Consider the following 15,102-nt stretch of genomic DNA (forward strand, 5'->3'; position numbering starts at 1 on the left):
CCTGCCGATGATTAATTTAGCTGTTAATATTTATTTTACTCAGCCCTGCTAGGTTAGCAACTCGGTGGAGAGGGAACCTGAGATCTTGTTTCTCTAGTGTTTACAGTGCGGCTTGTTGAAATCAATTCTGCAGACCGTCTTGAAGTAGAATGAGGAGGCAGAGGAATTTTTTTTTTTCTTTTTTCTTTTTTTTTCTTTTTTAGTTTAGTTTTTGTTTCCCTGTTTCTATTTTATGTTTATCCCATAATGGGTTTGGTTGGTAGAGAGGAGCAAGTGTTCTGTGGGCCGCTCTTGATTTGTTTCTATTTCAGTATATTACAGTGATATTGTGTGTGTGTTGAAAACATTAACTACTACCTCCACCCAGTGGCACAAAATGAAAAAAAAAAAAAAAAAAAAAAAAAAGGCAGGTGTGATTGGCAGCACACAGTATGTAATGTTGGTGGGAAGACTTGCCTTAAGCAAAGAAGGGGATGTATTCACCACACAATAGCACTGCTATCTACCACTCTGCATTGTCTCTCTCATCCCCGACCTTATTACATGCTGTATTTGGCATGAAGAATCCCCTTCTTATCGACAGTGAATTTTAATGCCAATATATTTAGATGGCCGCTGTATTGCAGCAGTGATGTTTTCACATCATATTGCATTGTGTGTGTCTGTGTGTGTGTGTGTGTGTGTCTGTGTTGGGTATTTTTTTTTTCCTTTTCTTGGTGAATCAGAGGAGAGATCTGCACCACTGTTCCACCGCTGTATTCTCCTCTTGCTGACTGTTCTCTAAATTGTGGTGTGATTGAACGTTCGCGCGGCGCCGGCGCTTTGCCGGTTCTTGGGGCATCTGGAGACGCGAAAAGGGAAAGAGAAGGGAAAGAGAAGGGAAAGAGAGCGCTGAAGCCCAGCCTCGGGTGAGTGGGAGAAGAGAGGAGAGTGGAATTGGGGGGTTCCTCTGAAGCCCCCTCTCCAGATCCGAGGAGCGGAGCGGGGATCAAAGTGGCTTGTTTTATGTGGCTGGGTGCGAGACTTTGAAGTCCCCGAGTCACCTACAGCACTCACTTCATCAAGTTCACTAGTGTCTTAATAGCAGATCAATAAGTTTCAAAGTCGAAGAGTTAATTTGATACTAGCGCTGATGTGATCACGCTGGGCCGCAGAGCCGCCTGCTCTGCTCCCTCTTGTCTCTCTCTTCCCTTCTCTCCTCCTCACCTAGATTGGACCTGCTTTACGCTCTCAACTTGCATTAAACGGCGGTGGGCTTCTGTGTTAGGTGCATGTTTTCATACACGGGGTCACATGAGCTCTTCATCAGCCCGTGTGCTCGTGTCACAGCAATTAACAAAATTTGTTTAATAACTATTACAATTTCCAGACTTTTCCTGCACTCATTGGATTTTAATTTCCATTTCCATTTTCATGTATAGATATTAATTCACATTCTTACAAAGGAATAACACACTAAATTGTTTTAGCAGCAGTACAGAAATATTTTATTTCTTTCGATGATAATTTAAAAACATCTCAAATTATTGTAATAAAATCCATGGATTATTTTTGGTTCAATCAGGTTTGCTTCTGTTTTAATTTTATTAAATTCAGCACAAGTTGAAATTGTAAAAATCTAATTCATCCATTGTTTTTTAAAGCCGTAGTGACCTTCAGATCCTGTGAGGAGGACTTCTAAATTGTAGTGGCAAATATAAATCATATTTTATCAGCATGTATAAACTGATATGCATTTAGTTTGCATTTTAAGCAAATTAAGAAATATATCTAATTCACAGTGAGAGGTGAAGTTCTGAGTGTGAACGCCGCTCTGAAACATTTTTCCGCCGATGCCGACGGCTTTTGGAAACGGGATGAATTAGGAAAATGGAGCGCTTTCTGAGGCGCGCTATTCATTTCGGTAAAAGGCAGCACCATCTGTATTTGGAACCGTGATACCAGTGGGTTGGTGAGGCCGGATCGGCACCTGGAGAACAAAAGGCCAATTTAGTGTGTTCATCTAAGGGTTGCTAATGGTATTAGGCAGCCAACAGGGTGGTCGGCAGGGGCCCGACGCTCCAAGGTGAGCCCGCAGCTTGACCCCCAGACTCACACCAATTCACTGGCCTGCTGGCATTAGTGCCCCACATCTGCCATTTTTTTTGCGCACCCCCCTCAATGCTTTTTTTTCCTTTATTTTATGGTCGTATTCTACAGAAGGGGACAGCCCGAAAATAAATCTTAAGATGCCCTAAATAAGACGTTGAATTTGGTCGTTCCCCTGACCAAAATCGGCGAACGAAAAGCAGAAAGCAGATCAAATAGGGAGAAAACGACTGGCACTGGTTGCCAGGCTTGACTTTGAACTAAATTTCCTACAGTATCTAAGAAGACAAAATATATTCCAGTGGGTTCATTGTGTGTTTGCTTTTCAAAACTATGCGAAAGCCACTGCGATGCTTTGGGGACAGAGAGGAGTGAACTAGATGGCATGCTATCTGCTTGATTTTCCAAGACAGGCGCAGGTAAGAGAGCTATTGGTTAAGGCAAATATTTCAAAGGTATCAGAGAGTTTTATATTTAATAGGCCGCTCCGCAAAAATTATTTTTTGCACCGGAAATTTGAATGTCACCATTATTTAGAAACGATCTAAAAAACTGCGCATGGTGACGTGTGTTTGATAAAGGTTGGGAAGACGGCGCGTAGTGTGGTATTTGACAGAGCCGTGGAAAAGGTTCCTGGTGTTAAGCTGTTCTGCTGGAAGCGGCTGGCGGAGCAGGGAGAAAGCTCCTGGATGGGGCTGAAACGCTGGTAGCGGGTGGTGCTGACGGAGGCTGCCTGTGTGGTCCTCAGTGGTCGGTGCTCCGCCGGGCTCCGCCGAGAGCGCTGGAGGTCCAGGCTTTTTAATGAATGTTTCATGTTAAATTTAGTGCCAGTGTTGTGCACAATGCAGCTCTTGTACATCTTATTTCTCTCTAGTTCCAAGCATAGGTGAGAAAGCAGATCCAGACCTTCTTATCAGAAAAAAAAAAATCAAGGAGAATAATTCCTTTGTATTCTTTCAATAGGGAAAAAAAAAGGAATTTCTTTGAATTATAATTTTGGGCTGCCGTCATCAAAATTGTCTGCAATTTGTGATTTCAGTCCTTTAAAAAATAGTTAAAATTATGAGTCAAAATATTTCTATACTCCCCTCTTTTTTTTTCCTGAGGTTCCTGCTGCTCACGCACAATGAAATCTTGCTTCATTAAAAGTGTATTAATCTTGTCTCGTCTCATGGGAGGTACCTTAAGATGATGTTGTGTCTTTTTCTTTAAATTGTTGGAGGAAAAAAAAAAAATCTTCCAGATTTGGTCCCTGTCAGTCAGAAATAATTGTGTGCTTAATCTTGTCCCTGATGGATGACTTGGAGTTCAGCAATGGGCCAGCTCCAATGACAAATACAATATTAATATTCATTAACTGCTTTGACAATGCTAATTTTGATGCAGTAGTAAAGGGCCTTCCAAAGTTAGCGGCCAAAGCATCAGAGCTGAGCAAGGTGGCAAGATAATTTGTGCTGCTTTACTGAGCTGAAGGCTTTTAAAGTCTTAAGCAGGGAAAAAAAGGCTAGGTACCACAAACAAAATAAAAGAGAAAGGGAAAAAGTTCAGACGCATTGGAAACCAGGACTGCGGAAGTAATACGATCAAGAGACGGCTACAAAAATTTGACACCTCCAATGCTGCATCTTTGAGCGAATATTTTTTTTATTTAAACAAAAACTTGCAACAAAAAAAAGGAGCATAACATGGTAAGTCAGCACATTCTCGATTTTTGTTTAATCTTTTTGATCTTTTCAATTATCGCCATTTGAAGATCAATAGTCATTTTTTTCTGCTGTGGTTAAAAGGCTCACAGCGGTGGTATAGTGGATGGTCGGATCACGGCTTTAAGAGTGGGCTTCCTCTCTTCAAGCCACCAGTTGGCCGGGTTGAATTTTGTATTGCCAGCTCTCCAGAAAACCATACAGGGCTAGTTTTCATTTATTGGTATTTTTGGTATTGTTTTTAACTGCTGTTGTTGGCTTGTTGTCTGGCAGGTTTGACTTTGGAGTTGGGGCTTCTTTTCCCCTCTCAGTTGTCTTTAGAGAGTTCAGGAAGGAGAGTTGGAGGTGCAAAAGCTCTACCACAGTGACAGAGTCTTTTGGTGATAAATGTCTGTTTCTTTTTTTTTTTTTTTTGTCTTTTGTGTGGCTGCATTTTCCGAGGCTTCCTACATCAAAAATTGGGGCTACCGACGGGCAGGACTGCGGGGCAACGTGGCCGCAACGCTGCACACCCTTTGCCCCAGATCGGATTGCTTTCCCTAGCCTTTTTTTTTCCTGACACTTTTTTTGCCCCGCGTTTGTGTTTTTGATTTTGCATTTAATTTAGTGTGACTAGCGGTGAATGGAGCGTGGCTAGTTTTGGGGATTAGTGACATGACGAGAGACACCCCGCTGCTTGAGTTTAGCCAAGTTAGGGCAACTCCTATAGACGGCACTCCACTACCTTTATGTCTGCCAAGCCGCTGAATGAAAGCCTCTCTCTTTCTCTCCCTCTTTTTGTTGTTCTTTCAACTTATCAAAGAAAGAGAGATGGACACAAAAGAGCTTAATAGGGGGGATATGAAGATGGGCGAGGGGGAGAGAGGGAGTCCCGGTCAGACACGGAGAAGAGCAGCGCAGCCTGAGTGTGTGTTTGAATGCATGAGGGGGCTGAGAGTGAGCAGCCCCGCTCCCGGTGCTGACGCTCTCCGCTCTGGGACCTGGAAGAGGCTGCCGTCCTAAGTTGCTCCAGCGTACCTTGACTCTCGCCCGGTCCTCCGGCCACTCTCTTATCGGCTTAACCCATCGGGCGTTAGCGAGGGGCTGCCGTAGATGAGGTGCTGCCCCCCAGTGGATTAGTGGCTGACATGGTGGTGGGAGTCTGCTTGGAGTCTGTGCACTACCACGAGTGCCAGCATGCTTGTTTTAACCAGGAACCGAGCAGCATCCCAAATACAGCTCTTTTAAATGGTAAGACTTTTCAACATTTTTAATAACAGTTGTGCTTTATTTTCCCGGTGGTTGTTTGGCTTTAAATATTATGTTTTGACTGAATGAGTCCGTGGTGATATTTGTGGGGTCCGTTTGGCAATTTATAACACTTATGTTGCTAAGTGACAGATTGACAATTTGGATAATGAAAGGCAGTGTTTGATTGCTTTGTCTTGACAGCCTGACAGGAGTGTATTATTCCAAGACATCAAACTAAATGTGACTATCTTATTTTTCGGTTTAGAGATTTCCATGTATTGTAATTAATAAATAGCAGTATTTATAATTAAGCCATTTGCAATGATCTGCTAAATTAAGAACATTTGTTGATGTAAATTTCAGGCATTTTAATAGTTGCTCTCAATGCATCCTCTATTTTTGCATTGCTATTGACATTTTAAAAAATACATTGCAAGCATTATTAACATTTTAAGTTATTGTATTGAAAACTTAAATGTGTCTTTATTTTTCCATTAAATTGTATTTCTTTAAATCACAGTATTGCACTATTGTAGTTGCAAAACCTGCATAGCAGGGGGCCATTACTTTGAAGTTGAACAGTGTTTACAGTATTTTGCAGTCACTGTCATGTCTTGCTTTGTTAAAATTTATCTGAGGAGAAGCAGAATTTGAAAAGGTTACAGTCCATTTGGTTTCCCTTTTTTTTTAAAAAAAAAAAAAAAAAAAAAAGAAACTTTTTGTTCTACTTTTTCTTTTTTTTGTTTTGTTTAGATGCACACTTTTTGGTCTCGTGCGAACGTCTTAGACAGTGGAGTGGGATAGGATTTTTTTTTTCTTTCTTTTTCTTTTTCCCCCCTCTTGTCTCTTGTGTTTGTGGCGCTGATGCCATTGTGGCCGGGTGATTGGGAGCTGTCCATCACTTGCCGGCGAACTGGCAGTTTACTTAAGAAAGTGCACGTGGGACAAAAGGAGATGGCAGGAGTGTGGCGGGCCGGCTGAATGGAGGGAGGGCAGGCAATTAGCCACCGCCTTGTCGGGGCTCTTTTACTTGTCAAGCTGGAGCCCCGGCGCTATTGTCCGAGCCGTGTAAAGGACATTCCCAGGGCTTTGTTTTGGCATTAAGGGCCTCAGGACTGCCTGCTGCAGGCCAGGGGAAGAGCAGGGTCCTCACAGTGACGGAGAGCGAAGGAGGACAGGAGAAAAAGACAGCAGCAGCGCACCAAAAGAAAAGCCTTGCATGCGTTTTTAGTTTTTCCTGTTGCCAGCTTTTAAAATCTGCAGCTGAGAAATCTTCCTGCTTTATTGGCCTCACTGTGACACATTTATTTTTGTTTGTTTAATTCATTCTCAAGATTTAAATTGCAAAAAAAAAAAACCCAAAAAAAACGTGTTAATATTTTCTCTATTTGTCATCAGAAAATATCAAAAATGTTAATGTTAAATGTCACTGTGCTTTTAGGGAAATATTAAATACAAATATTAAACCTGCACATATTTCATTATTAGTCATTAATTAGATTTAAGTGGTTTGAGGTTGGTGAGGATTTATTTAAGGGGAATGGACGTCTTGTTTTAATTTTTATCCTCATGAAAAATAGAAATTATACAAACATCGTCCAATAATTTAACCTGTTTTTAGCATTTTCAATTATGAGCAACCTATGAAATAATTTAATTGCTTTGTCTGAGATGGTTGAGCAGATTTTTAAATTCTGTGTCTTCCTCCTGTTTCTATGTAAAGAATCCAGAATACATTTCCCTAATAATAAATATTTAATGCAGGTACAAATATTTCCTTCAGCCAGCTCAGGCAATACAATTCAGTTATTTCACAAAATTGGATTCTTGTAATTTTTTTTTTTTTTTTTTTTACAAGAAAGATCTCATTTATTTATATAAATCATATAAATAAGAAAGAAAAAAATGCCAATTTTGAAGTTAATGTCTAGCTTTGCAGAATAAACTTAGTCATGTTTGATGGAATTCCTCTTTCTTGCACCTGATGGTCTGCAGATCTCCTGAATTTCTTTGTGTTGGTTAAAAAAAAAAAAAAAGCCTCCGCCACATGAAGCTCATGATGAGATTTTAATATTCTGCAGGGGAATGAGTGTGAAGGTGAGACAGTTGCAGAGAAAGAATGAGAAAGAGGAGCGAAGTGGGACGGTGAGGAGGGGCTCGAGGCCTCGTTCGGATGAACCTTGAACGGGGAAGAGAGTTCAGGGAGAGTTAAGAGAAGAATTGCTCTCCGCTCTCAGGTATTGTTTAGAAAAAGGGGGAGGGGGGGGGGGGAACAAAAAAAAAGACCGAAAGAAAGAAAGAGGACGGCAAGTATAGGTGCCACGTCCGTGTCAAAGTGAAGACAAGACTTTTCTCCCCCTCCCCCTCGTCCCCCCCCTGGAAAGTGGGGTTGGCGAGGGGGACTGTCAGCATCACACAGATAAGTGACTGTTGGCCACACTTTGCTGAGCCTGCCCTCCCTTTGTGGATGTTGTTGTGTCTTGTTCCGTTTTTTTTTTTTTTTTTTTTTTTTTTCTCTCTCTCTCTTTTTTTTTTCTCCCCTTCTATCTCTCTCCCTCTCCTGCTCTCTCCTCTTTGTCTCCTTCTCTCGCCTTGCTCGCTTTACCTTGTAGCCAAAGCTTTTCAAGCTGCCAGTTCGTCTCTGGGCATCCTGGAGGCACAGCAGAGCCCACACACATACACACACACATATTGTAAGAAACACACACATACACACACATATTCTAAGAAACACACACACACACAGACCCAGTGCACAGCCGGGATTTGAGTAATAACTGATTTTTTTTTTTTCTTTTTGTTTGTGCGTGTGTGTGTGTTTGTATATATGTATATATGTGTGTGTGTGTGTGTGTGTGTGTGTGTGTGTGTACATATATTCACATACATACACACACACACACACACACACACACACACACACACACATATATATATATATATATATATATGTACACACACACACACACACATTTCCCCCCTCTGGAGTATTAGTAGTGGGAAGCCTGCTGCAGTGCTGAAAAGCTGCACACGGTAATTTTTCCTTCCCTCTGTCCACTTTCCTGGCTCTCACTGTTGTGCTTCTTGTCACCGGCGTCAAAACTTTCCCTTAGAAAGGCGAGGAGCCGGCTGGCCACTAAGAGCAAGGGGCGTCTCGTGGTTGGAGTGAAGGATTCTGGGTTGTTTTCTTTTTTCTTTCTTTTTTTTTTGGAGGATGGAGGTGGGTGTTAGGGGGGTGCAGCGATTGCGCGCATGTGTGTGTGTGTTTGTGTGTGTGTGTGTACACAGGAAGACTAGGCCTCAGACCCTGAACCTGCCGTAGACCCCATCAAAAGATAAACACTCTCTCACGACAAAACCTGGGGGGGGAACAATGGCCGGCCGGCCGCGGCACCACCGGGACGCGTGAGCGCTGAGAGAAAGACGCGGGGCTGGGGCGGCGGGAGGGGGGCTAATAAACACGCGCGCACGCGCGCATGCACACGCACCAAGACGCTCACACACACATGCCCGGCTACACTCGTGGAGGAAGGAGCCAGGGCAGAAGCAGACAAAGAAGGAGGAGAAGTGGAGGAGAGGAGCGGCAAGGAGGAGCAGGAGGGCTTTTCCCCGGCGTAGAGAGAGAGGGGAAGGGAAGGTGGAGCTGGGGGCGGGGGGGGGCCAGGTGGAAGGAGGAGACGGGGGCGGGGGCGGGACCGAGGGGGTCATGTACCCGTGGGATGGAGCTCCAGCCGGGCCGGAGGAGACGGGAGCCAAGGCAGGAGTCGCGGGCCCCGGGCTCTCGCTCCTCCAGCAGGTGGGCTGCTGGCACCTCAATCTGAGCAGCTGGGTGAGTAACATGAGCAGCACTCCCCTGCCTCTCTCACGCTCGCCGCTCACTCTGCCTCTCCCTCTCCGCTCCAGAAGCTTGTAGCGTTGCATTGACAGGGTTGCTGTGGTGGTCTCGTGGCGGTGCTGGGTGAGGGGAAGGAGAAGGAGAAGGAGAAGGGGGAGGGGGGTGGAGGAACTTGCGGTCATCTGCTTTCAAGTCTTGCATCTTCCTGTTTGACTGCAGGAGATTGTTTTCTGTGTGTGTGTGTGTGTGTGTGTGTGTGCATGAGAGAGTGTGTGTCATCACATCCTCGCTGTTTGCTAATCTCACACCAAGGAGTTATCATCTTGACAACACTGATGCCTCGTGGCCTACAGCTAAAAATGATCCTGCATAATCTCAATCTGAGGCCTGCGTTCTTTTAATTACAAATAATGGAACTCATTTATTTATTTATTATTTAAAAAAAAAAAAAAAAAAAAAAAAAGTTCCCTTTCAAAAGACACGTTTCTCTCAAGAGGAATATTATTTACTCGACAAAAGCATTATTTGATCGGGCTCATGTCTTAACCATGAAATGTAAAATAAGATTTCAACAACCTCAGAGATTAACATACCCCCTTTGTTAATGTTGCCATCCAATTCAAATTCTTAATTGCCCCGGCTTTCAACTCCAATTCTGAGGGGCTGATTGCATTTCAAAAGGCAGAATTCAGCGTGGCTCTTAACACGGCGGTGCAGTATCACCTCTCAGAGAAGCCCCTTTAAACTCAGGTATGAGAGCTCAAGAGGCTGTTTACATTGAAAGGGGGGGGAAAGGCTTTAACGCACGTGCGTGTAAGAGGTGATTTGTGCCGCGCCGAACACAAGGAGTTCCAACCGAATACCACTTCATATTTAAGCGATTTGTGCGCACTTTATTTATCCGCGACATATCCGAACGTGTCCTTTATGCGATTCCATTTGATGTGCCGACTATCAAAGATGGGAAGCAAAAATAAATGGTGACGAATGACTTGGAGTGCCTGTGAAGAGAGCGGGAGGAAGGGGAGCAAAGGCTCTGGCCCACATAATATTTTTGTTCGGCGCGCTCTGATCAAGCAGCCGGCGTGTCACCGCGGCAAAGTGAATAGATTAACTTTTAAATATACGGTGGTCTCAGGAGCCCCTTGCCCCTCGGAGACTCCTCTCTCTCTCTCTCTCCGCAAAAGAAAACTGATCAACACTCCATGTCAGCCTCTCGCTTGAACCCTCCCCCTCCCACAATCCCCAGGTTCTTAATATTGTGAAGCCCCCCCCCCCCCCACCTCCTCTTGATTAAGCAAGAAATATTGCTTTTGAAATGTAACGGGAGGGTTTTTAATCAGTGGAATATCGCATTTGTTGGAGCATTTCGTATTCAGTATGCCTCTTGACTGGGCCGGGCTGAGGTGTGTGTGTGTGTGTGTGTGTGTGTGTGTGTGGAAACCCGGCCGGAGAGATGGTGATCTGTAGCCTGGAGGGGGCACTCTACGCCTCCCGAAGGAGAACGCCGATCCAACCCCGACCCTGTGTAAGCGGATTTGATCAGGGGCGAGCATGTGATGGTGCAGGGTGATTCATTAGGGTGGCGTCACGCTCACTGGCAGCACAGTTTGTACTTGTTTTTTTATTTTTATTTATTTTTATTTTTTATTTTTGCTCTAATCAAATAGCGAGCGCGTGCACACCCGCTCACGTACCCACACAGACACAAATCATCCCCTTCGCTCTTTGACACTTTTTCCCCCAGCACTGTGTGTGTGTGTGTGTGTGTGTTTGTGTGTTTGTTTGTGTGTGTGTTTTTCTGCATGGTGTCACTCCATGTGCCTTGGACATGGGCCACTGGCACGTTCTGGGAGAGGCTCAGGGCGCTCTGGCAGCTTTTTCTGCTTGCTTTGGAATTTGTGGGCCTGAGAGGACCCCAATCCATCACTGCACTGTCAGCCCCCCATCTCTCTCTCTCTTTTTCTCTCTCTCTCTCTCTCTCTGTGTCTCTGTCTCCCTGCCCCCCCCCCCCCCCCTCTCTCTCTCTCCAGCCCCAACCTCACTACAGCTCATTAGCGCCCCGCAAGCCGTTGTGACAACTCATCATATCATGACATAAAGCAGAGGCAGAAGCTCACAGGGGCCCCCAGCCTGCCCCTCCAACCACCAACCCCCCCGGGGCCCGCAAGGTCGCCACCTTCACGTTTAGGCCTCAAATTGGCCCGGCGAGGTGCCACCAGGCGGAAATGCAAGGCCAACAGCTTTTTCCTGTCCGGCCTCAACCCCTCACTCCCTCTCTCTCTCTCTCTCTCTGTGTCTCTCGTGCTCTCTTTCTCCCTCTCCTTCCCTTTGTTTCACTCCGTCCTGCTGTCATCCCCCCACCACCACCACCACCACCCCTCCATACACACCCTGCTTTCCTCCACTTTCCCCCCTCGGAGAGCTTGGCTCGAAGCAGTTCAGAGTCTGACGTTCATTCGTCCACTTCTGGAAGGCTCCCTTTTTTTTTTTTTTTTTTTTTTTTTTGTTCATACAGTGACACTAAAGCGTTAGTCACCGGCGGATATCTAACACATTTAGACAGTATTCCAACTCATTGCAGCACCATTGCTCTCAAAATGTGATGTAACACCGCCAAACTTAGATTTTTTTTTTTTTTTTTTTTTACAGCTATGCATGTTTTTAGATTTAGTTAAAAAACAAGACAGAAAAAAGTGATGTTTCCCAGCTCAACATGACTAGTGGACTTACAGGAATCAAATGGAAAGGCCCACTGTGGCTGTAGGAGGGAATTAAACAGTGTGTGACCTCAGGAACACTCCTGACACTGGGGAAAAAAAAAGGTAACGTGTCTGAGCGCCTGTAGGCTTCTTTCACTTTGAGCCTCGGTGCTGGAAATAGAATAGAATAGAATAGAACACAAATGAGAATCGATATCGGTGGCGACTTGTCGATTGTGGAACGCCGGAGCTGTTTTGTGTCTGCTGCACGGGGGCACTTCAGTGCACGGCTCACACTTCACACCACTGGCCTCGCGTGGCAGCACTGTGTGTGTGTGTGTGTGTGTGTGTGTGTGTGTCCTGTATGGTGAAGCATTGATGCTCATACACGAATGCGCTCTTGCACTTTTAAGTTTTCCCTCAGTGGCTCCTGGTCCTTTGGAGGCCAAGGCCAACATGCTGGACAGTGCTGTTCCACAAGTACATACCTGTGTGTCTCCCTGCTCTATTTCTGTTTGTTGTAATGAGCGAAGTGGTGGGAAGGATGCGAGTGAAGGGGGGGGAGCTGAGGAGGGGGGCAGGAAATGTTCTTTCTCTTCCTGTGGCTTTTGTGGAGCGGAGAGACTGAAGCCTCCCACGTCGCCTGCTTTTGTGTGGCTGCGCTCTGCGGGCTCCGCGCGGCTGAAGTGCCCAGCAGCCTTGCCAAAGGAGCCTTCAGGCCGCATTGTCCCGGGGCGGCCGGGGCAGGTGCTGGGCCCCCCTCTCTCCGCGGGGAGCGCGGCGTGCCGAGGGGACGTCAGTGGGAGACGAAATGGATGTTTGCGGCGATCACATGGCTCATAAAGTCTGACTGAGGGGAGAGTGACCACACAGGAAACCCGTGTCAGCTGAGGGAGGGTGTGGACTGAAGGTGGCCCGACTGTGTGTGTATCTAGGAGTCTTTGCTAAATAAAAAAAAAAAACAGTTTTTCCGATTAATCACAACTTTCATTTGATCTGATCCGATATCGATTGTCAAAATCGATATCGGATTTTGTGTGGATTTATCAAGATTTTCTCTAAATATCTGTTGCACGCCTCCTGTCCTGCCAACGCCATCAAGCCTGAAGATCTTATTGCATTTTGAATTTTAAAAGCATGATGGTAAAGACTAAAACAAGGTGCTAAACTGGTCTTGTTAACTGAATCAGCACGGATTTCAATCAAAATCGGTATCGAACTGAGGTGGAACCTTGGATCCGTGCCAGCGCCACGTCCTGAGTATCTAGCAGAGGCCGGAGCTCCACTGAATGAATCAGTGAGTCCTGTGGCCGGCCGTGACTCCTGGACTCCTCGCCCACGTCGGCCGAGACGAACTCAAAAGAAAAGTCTGTTTGAGGAACGCCAGATGATTAAAGGTGTGTTTGCGAGAGAAGGAGCGGGAGATGACAGTTGGCTAGGCCGCCTGGGTTTCCCTGCAAAGCAGCAAAGCAGCAGCAGCAGGATCCGCCGCCACCTTTACTTTGTGTTTCTCATGCCTTGGTTCACTTCCAGTTGCAGACTGCAGTGGATGCAGGCCAGACAGTGGCGGCAGCAGTCTGTCTCGCCTGTTGCTATTTGCCTCGCTTCGCTCTGGTCTTTTCAGGAAAAAAAAAAAAAAAAAAAAAAAAAGAGCACACTGTTAGACCACAAGTGACTGTGATGTAAATCGGTTGGCTTCTCTCTCTCTCTCGCTCTCTCTCGCTCGCTCTCACTCTCCGGGTCTCACACATGCACACTCTCTCACACCCTCTGTCTAAATGTGGACTCAGTGGATGGGCATTTTGAACTGTCTTTTCAATGGCCAGGGCCCCCGGACAAAAGAACTCATTTAAATGGCCACTAAAGCCTTTCAGCGCTGAGAGAATCGACAACATTCTTTCACATCATTACCGAAGGGAGGAGTGGGGAGTCGTGAAGCAGGGGGTTACCGGGGGGGGAGGAGGAGGAGTAGGGACGGATGAGTTGGGGGGCCAAGAGAGACACACAGAGAGAGAGAGAGAGAGTGAGAGAGAGAGAGGGGCATCACCAGTATTCAACTGCCGACTCATCAGCTGGCAGCTGTCATAACCCCCATCCCAATTGTTTTCCACCATTTCTTCTCTCTGTTTTTTCTCTCTCTCTCTTTTTTTTAATCCCTCTATTCTCGATGTGCAGATCAGATCGGGAGCCTATACAGAATGAGGAATGCCTTGGTTTGTGTTTCTTTTTAACGAGTCCTATTCCATCCCACCCCCCAACCCACCAACCCCTACCCCCTCAAACGCACGCTCAGACACACACACACACACACGCACATACACCCTCCCTTCCCCAGCCTTTTCAGCTCAGGGCTGTGAATGAGTCCCAGGAGTCTCTCTGCCTCCCTGGAGTTCTTGCTGGGGTTCATTAATCTTTCATTGGGACCATGGCAATAGGGAATGCCCCCCTTCCTCCTCCCCTCCCCCCCCTCATCCCCCCCCCCCCCTCCCCATCGGAGGATCGAGGTCTAGATGGCCGAGGCTTTGCGTGGACCGTGCGGCCGGGCGGCTTTTAACTACCCAAATTCCGAGCAAGGGTGTAGTGGATTGACTGCCGGTGTGTTCGGGGCCCCCACGCGGGCGCGTTTACAGCCGATATTAACTCCAGCCTCGACCGGCCCGTGGAGATGACTCGTTCTCGGCGTTAAGCTCTGCTCACATTTGTCTCGGCCCGAGCCCACAGCTTAGCATTTGTATAGTCAATGAGCGTTGGGCAACCGAGCATCTTATGTATGTATGCCCCCCGCCAACATCTCGTCCCATTAATGTTTTTCAAAGTCTTGGAAATGTGCCACAGTGAATCTTTTTTTTTTTCTTGCATGGGTTAGGGTAGCTAATGAGGGTGTGTGGCCTGTGAGAGAGCAGATTGAGCACACACACACACACACACGAGCAGCTTGCTGTCTCCTCCTCTCCCCCTGAACATATCATCCATGTTATGATAAGCCTGATTAGTGCTGCTTCTTTGACTGCTGAGGGCAGGATAAGGATATGTGGGTAAAGAGGCGAGAGCAGCCTCTGCCACCAGCCTAATTTACAGCCGAGCTCTAATCTGGTTATCTTGTGGTTGGGGACTGTGTGTATTAGTGTCTGTCCCGGCCTGGCCTGATGAGAGGGGCTGAGCTCCGGTTAACACGGGGGCCCACGGCAGCACACCCCTAAAGCTCCACTGTAATCTTTGGGTAATTGAAAAAAGGGGGCCTGCGCCACTTAGCAGCACAAAGAGAAGATTACATAGCTAAAACTAATTTGGCAAAAATGCAGAAATGGATTTTCAGCCCCACCTCCCACCTCCTCTCTCCCTAACCCCTCTATTACAATACACCCTAACCCTCCATGAACCAGGCCCTGCGGGGATAGAGGAGGGAAGGGGGGAGAGAGAGAGAGGAGCAGGGGAGGCCAGAAGGAGGCTCGAGAGTCGAGAGAAGGGAGGAGAAGGAGGAGGAGAACGGAGCAAATCGCTGACTGGCGCTGCTAATGACTGTGGATTCACACGCGCTGCCTTG

The 15,102-nt window shown here is 46.4% G+C and overlaps 1 protein-coding gene across 8 annotated transcripts in view; it reads left to right on the forward strand.

Moving 5' to 3' along the window:
• Nucleotides 1-15,102, forward strand: part of tcf7l2 (transcription factor 7 like 2) — a 99,654-nt gene that overhangs the window by 63,996 nt on the left and 20,556 nt on the right. The gene's annotated exons all lie outside the window — the stretch shown is intronic.

This window comes from Myripristis murdjan, chromosome 19, assembly GCF_902150065.1.
Source record: "Myripristis murdjan chromosome 19, fMyrMur1.1, whole genome shotgun sequence".
Classification (NCBI taxonomy): Eukaryota; Metazoa; Chordata; class Actinopteri; order Holocentriformes; family Holocentridae; genus Myripristis; species Myripristis murdjan.